The 6,070-nt window shown below is 45.0% G+C and overlaps 1 long non-coding RNA gene across 1 annotated transcript in view; it reads left to right on the top strand.

The window, feature by feature from the left end:
- Positions 1–3,798, top strand: part of LOC117938562 — a 24,078-nt gene extending 20,280 nt beyond the window's left edge. Inside the window, exon 3 of the long non-coding RNA XR_004655426.1 lies at positions 3,703–3,798. This is a non-coding gene — a long non-coding RNA (uncharacterized LOC117938562). The remainder of the gene's footprint in view (positions 1–3,702) is intronic.
- The last annotated feature ends 2,272 nt before the right edge of the window (positions 3,799–6,070 follow it).

Genomic DNA, 6,070 nt, shown 5'->3' with positions numbered 1-6,070 from the left:
TTGGCCACCAAACATGACGTTTCACAAGAACACAAGAACACAAGTCCATAGAAGAACACATATTGAGAAACGCCCCTGTTGTCTTGTAAGTCGTAAAATGTTGCACTGTCGCAAACGTGACACAAGTAACAATGAGAGCGCCACTGCCGCCTACTGTAGTGGATGCGCAATTACACTTTATACTAGTACGGGCAAAAAAAAAAGCATGTTCCCCTAGGGTCATATGCGCCCCCCAGGTATCTCGGGGCGCGCCCCACTACTTGAGAAGCACTGCCATAGAGACAGGTATGTGATCTACTGTGGCTAAACCATACAGAATCTCAACTTACAAGCAATCATGAGAATCAGCTGTACATATACAGTGGTCTAGCCAAGATGTTGTATGCCATGCTCTACTGATATATTTATAGCTCTCTACTGGTAACGGAATTTTACTTGAGAGAACTAACTCACTGCCTAGACAGAATTGATTAAGATGTTTGGCAAATAGAGAGTTATCATCAGACATATCAGCTTTCATATCACCAACCACAAATATGCAAGTACTTTCACTCTCTTTAATGAATGAGTTGATAAAGGCTAGCCTATTAATATATTCATTTTCATTTTTGTAACATTCACATGGCATGTAAACATTTAAAATAATAAAAACATTTTTGTCATGTGCAACTTTAACTGCTATGTTACCTCTAAACGAATCACCTCGATCAATGGGTCAAGTTTCCTATGCCATAGAACGGCCACCCCTCCAGGTATTCTGCCACGCACTATTCCCATACTTAGATCTGTTGTTGACTCCCCTGCGCCATAGAAATGAATATGCACAATAAGTTAACATAAGTTAAGCTTATGTAAGATCTACATAAGTTAAGCTTATGTAGATCTTGCTTGGGTAGCAGAGTCTCTTGTACACATAAATGTCAGAACTCTCTAAGAGCTTGTCAATAACAAAACAACGCGCTTTATCCCCGGCCCCCTGTCCAAGGCATAACCCAAGCGAGTTACATGAAAAAACTCTCATAATCAGTTCATACGCCAGTCTTCATTGCAGCAGTTGCTCTATCCTCAGACACATCATCATTCATATTCTCTGTATCAAGTAAATGTATCTAAAAATAAGTAAAAGTCATGTATTACTTACAGTTTCACTCCATAGCTCTCACTGTGTGTGTGGTAAATACAATGTATATTATACAGTCTATAGAAAGTTGCAAGTTTCAACCAATGAGAAGAGACAAGACGGTGTATCATCTTTATAGCCATTGACTCTTTGTACTTCAGTCTAACTTTCGACATTCCGGCGTTTTTGTGGCTGAATAATAATGACAAAATAACATATTTATATTATTTGATCATTGTTTATCATGAATTTGGATAACTTTATGATAGTGAGATAATTGCTTCAGTTGCACTTCGAGTGATAAATCAACATTTTATTTCTCTGTTTCCCTGCTTTGTTTTAATGCTGCCCGGCGCTCTCTCTCTCTCTTCAGTAACTCTCTACCTCACTTATCCACATACCATTACAGTGCCAGCGGCCGCTTGTCAGCCTGTCTCTGAAACACTGTCATTCCCAGCTTACAATTTTTTGTTCCCAAAATGTTCTGGGAACGTTCGTTTTTGGTTGCGGGAACGTTTACTGAAGGTTAGATTTGGTTGTGTTTTGGTTGTGTTTTGATCGAAAAGTTTTCTTAATTTTCTGGGAACGTTTGTGTTACATTGAAAGTTCTCAGAACGTTCCCTAACATTGCAGCTTAAGAGAACGTTCCCCTCACGTTATCCTAACATTGCAACCTTTAGGGACGTTCCCCTAACGTTATCTTAACGTTGTAACCTTTAGAGAACGTTCCCCTAACGTTGCAGTCTTTAAGGGTGTTCCCTTAACGTTATAACTAGGGATGAGCAAGTACAGCATTATCTGTATCTGTATCTGTATCTGTTTACCACATGAATTATCTGTATCCATATCTGTACTCAGACTGGGTGGGGCCTAACCCGGAAGTGGGCAGATTTAACCCGGAAGTGGGTCGGGTTGTCTTGAAATGGGCGGGGCTTTAACAGGTATGTTATTTTAAGCATGCAATTGATATGGGTTGATCAGAAATTGTTATGTTTAATGCTGATTAGAAAACTATTTACTTGACAGCATCAGCATTGAGCATAGAGAAATCAGCTTCATGGTCCCCTCACTCACAAACAAGACAAACAAGACGTTATAACTAGGGATGAGCAAGTACAGCATTATCTGTATCTGTATCTGTATCTGTTTACCACATGAATTATCTGTATCCATATCTGTACTCAGACTGGGTGGGGCCTAACCCGGAAGTGGGCAGATTTAACCCGGAAGTGGGTCGGGTTGTCTTGAAATGGGCGGGGCTTTAACAGGTATGTTATTTTAAGCATGCAATTGATATGGGTTGATCAGAAATTGTTATGTTTAATGCTGATTAGAAAACTATTTACTTGACAGCATCAGCATTGAGCATAGAGCAATCAGCTTCATGGTCCCCTCACTCACAAACAAGACCCCAAGGTACTTAAACTCCTTCACTTGGGATAAGGACTCGTTCCTTACCCAAAGAAAGCACTCCATCGGTTTCCTGCTGAGAACCATGACCTCAGATTTAGAGGTGCTGATCCTCATCCCAGCCGCTTCACACTCGGCTGCGAACCGATCCAGTGAGTGCTGAAGGTCACAGACCAATGACGCCATCAGGACCACATCATCTGAAAAAAGTAGCGATGAGATCCCGAGCCCACCGAACTGCAACCCCTCCCCGACCCGACTACGCCTCGATATCCTGTCCATAAATATTACAAACAGGTGACAAAGCGCAGCCCTGGCGGAGGCCAACCCTCACCTGGAACGAGTCCGACTTACTACCGAGAACCCGGACACAGCTCTCGCTTTGGTCATACAGAGATTGGATGGCCCTGAGAAGGGATCCCCTCAACCCATACTCCCGCAGCACCTCCCACAATTTTCTCCCGGGGCCATACGCCTTCTCCAGATCCACAAAACACATGTAGACTGGTTGGGCATACTCCCAGGCCCCCTCCAAGATCCTTGCGAGAGTGAAGATAGATAACTCTTGTTATGAATTGATACTATAAATAAAATTGAATTGAATTGAATTGAAGATCTGATCCGTTGTTCCTCGGCCAGGACGGAATCCGCATTGTTCCTCTTCAATCTTCTTTTTCAACTATCGGCCAAACCCTCCTTTCCGGCACCTTGGAGTAGACTTTACCAGGGAGGCTGAGAAGTGTGATACCCCTGTAATTGGCGCACACCCTCTGGTCCCTCTTTTTAAAGAGGGGAACCACCACCCCGGTCTGCCACTCCTTAGGCACTGTCTCAGACTTCCACGCAATGTTGAAGAGGCGTGTCAACCAAGACAGCCCCTCCACACCCGGAGCTTTCGGCATTTCTGGACGGATCTCATTAATCCCTGGGGCTTTGCCGCTGTGGAGTTGTTTGACTACCTCAGCGACTTCCACCAGGGAAATTGACGACAATCCCCCATCATCCTCCAGCTCTGCCTCTACCACAGAGGGCGTGTCAGCTGAATTTAGGAGTTCCTCAAAGTGCTCCTCCCACCGCTCTATTACCTCCCCAGTTGAGGTCAGCAACGACCCATCCTTACTGTAAACAGCTGAAAAGCCAAACGACGTAAAAAATGTGACTTATAGTCGTAGGTAAATGGCCAGAGTGGGGATGACCCCACTTATCAGCAGTTCAGGAGAGTGATGGCAGTGGGAATGAAGCGGTTCTTGTGTTTGGTGGTTTTTGTGTGTCATAGTATGTCATACTAAGACTGAACAAGTTGACCAAAGCAAGACACATTTCCTTACTAACAACCCAGTTTTTCCTGATCACAAATATTGATAGTTTGATTATTATCAATAATATTATTACGAACATTACATAAAAGAATTTCAATTTACCGTCTGTGTGAGGCAAACTTCAGCGCTTGCCCAGCCCGGGAAAGGGGAGGCTATTTGGGAGGCCGCTAGAGTAGAAGTCAAAAGAAGCAAAGTTACTAGTTGACTACTAGTAAAATAAAAACTTTATCAGCCAAGGTAACCATAATACTAATGTGAAAAATAAAATAACACCTGCCTGTTGAACCTCCAAGGCTTGTCAGGAAAAGTTGCTGTAAAAAATACAAATTATACAAGTAGAAAATCATGGACAGCTTGTATGATCTCATTTTGTAAGATAAGTCAGTTCTGTTATAATATAATTGCAGTTATGCAATTATCTAGTGTTAATCTTAGGACAGGGTAGGGCAGGACTACGGCTTCATCCTGTCCTTTTGACCGAGACTTCTGTTGAACACTTGCAGCTCTGTGACTGTTGAGCAGGGCGACAGCATTTCTCTCTGCTCCAGTCAGCAAGTCACTGACTGGAGCAGAGAGAAATGACAAGGACCTCCTTATAAGAGCATGAGCAGCTCTTCCATCTTCCCCTCAAATGCATCCATCCGCTGTCACTGTATCTGTACTAGGACTGGGCAGGGCCTAACCCGGAAGTGGGCAGGATTTAACCCAGACTTGGACAGGATTTAACCCGGAAGTGGGTTGGGTTGTCTTATAATGGGCGGGGCTTTAACTGGTATGCTATTTTAAGCATGCAATTGATAAAGGTTGATCATAAATTGTTATATGTATTGCTGATTAGAAAACTATTTACTTGACAGCATCAGCATTGAGCTTCATATCAGTGGTGTTGTCATGACTTTTGCTCGATTTCGACGAGCACGAGTCCGCTGGCTCAGTTCTCTCGGACAGCGCCTCCATCACCGGTTTCCCCTCCTCCCCTCTGGGAGGATCCCCCTCCCAGAGGAGATAATAAGGCTCTGGTGCACAGAGAGGGACGAGGACCCCACATCGTGTCCCTTACCTCTCGTGTTGACGTACCTACAAACTCTGGTGGATAACGATATGGCTCCATCTACAGTCAAAGCATACGCAGCAGCCATCTCATCCTGCCACGAAGGTTTTGGTGAGAGGACAGTTTTTGCGCATCCCCTAGTGAAGCGTTTCCTGAAGGGGGTTAGGCGTCAAAAACCGTCTGTTCGCCCCCTCGCCCCCCAATGGGACCTAGCTCTGGTGCTCCGGGCTCTGGTGAAGCCACCCTTTGAGCCTCTGGCACAGGCTTCTCTCAGAATGCTGTCACTTAAAACAGAGCTTCTCCTTGCCCTAATGGCGGTCAAAAGAGTGAGTGATTTATGTTATCAGTTTCTACGTCCTGCCTCTCCATTAGAGGGGACAGGAGCGCAGCCACCTTACAGCCAAATCACTCCTTCACACCGAAGACTCTAACTAGTTCTTTTCGGTCAAGGGTGTTTTCCCTCGAGGGTTTTTTCCCCCCACCTCAAGATATCGATGCGGAGGAGGCTTCCCACCGGTTGTGTCCGGTGCGTGCTCAGTCACAATACATTTTACGCACGGCAAATATCAGGAAAACTCAACACTCCCAAGGGTCAGCCCTCTCAAACAGCGTCTGTCTCACTGGCTGTGCGAGGCTCTTACCCAGGCTTATAGCTCGGAAGGGGAAAAGCCCCCCCAAGACATTCCAGGTCACTCTCCGAGGGCTCTGTCGGCGTCTGCGGCTCTATTTAAAGGCATGGCAATAGCCGACATCTGCGCGGCAGCCTCCTGGGCTTCTCTGTGCCCTTTCACCCGCTTTTATCTGCGAGATATGTCTGAACCTTCCATGTCTCATTTGGTTCTGTCCACAGTCAACGACGCGTAATGTCGCGATAAATGTGAAAAAAAAAAAAAAGTGGATGCCTGATTGTTACCAATCTCACGCAGACCTAGTGCTGCAGCAACCCTTCTCCGCTCCTGTATCTGGGGTATTTCTTGTGAGACACAGTTCTTATACATTGTCATAATCATGTTACATGCACGGAGATAATCATGTCTCTCCGTTGCATGCGCGACAGGGTCAATCACGCTCAATCCCCATTAATAATTGAACTACCGCCATCATATTGCGGGCCATATGAACCTTTTCCGACCACGCCATTAGCATTGCAGACTTTATCAGGAGGATGAC

The sequence above is a fragment of the Etheostoma cragini genome, chromosome 23 (assembly GCF_013103735.1).
Source record: "Etheostoma cragini isolate CJK2018 chromosome 23, CSU_Ecrag_1.0, whole genome shotgun sequence".
In the NCBI taxonomy this organism is placed as follows: Eukaryota; Metazoa; Chordata; class Actinopteri; order Perciformes; family Percidae; genus Etheostoma; species Etheostoma cragini.
Note: the sequence above shows the minus strand (reverse complement) of the source record. Positions and strands in the feature narration are given on the sequence as shown.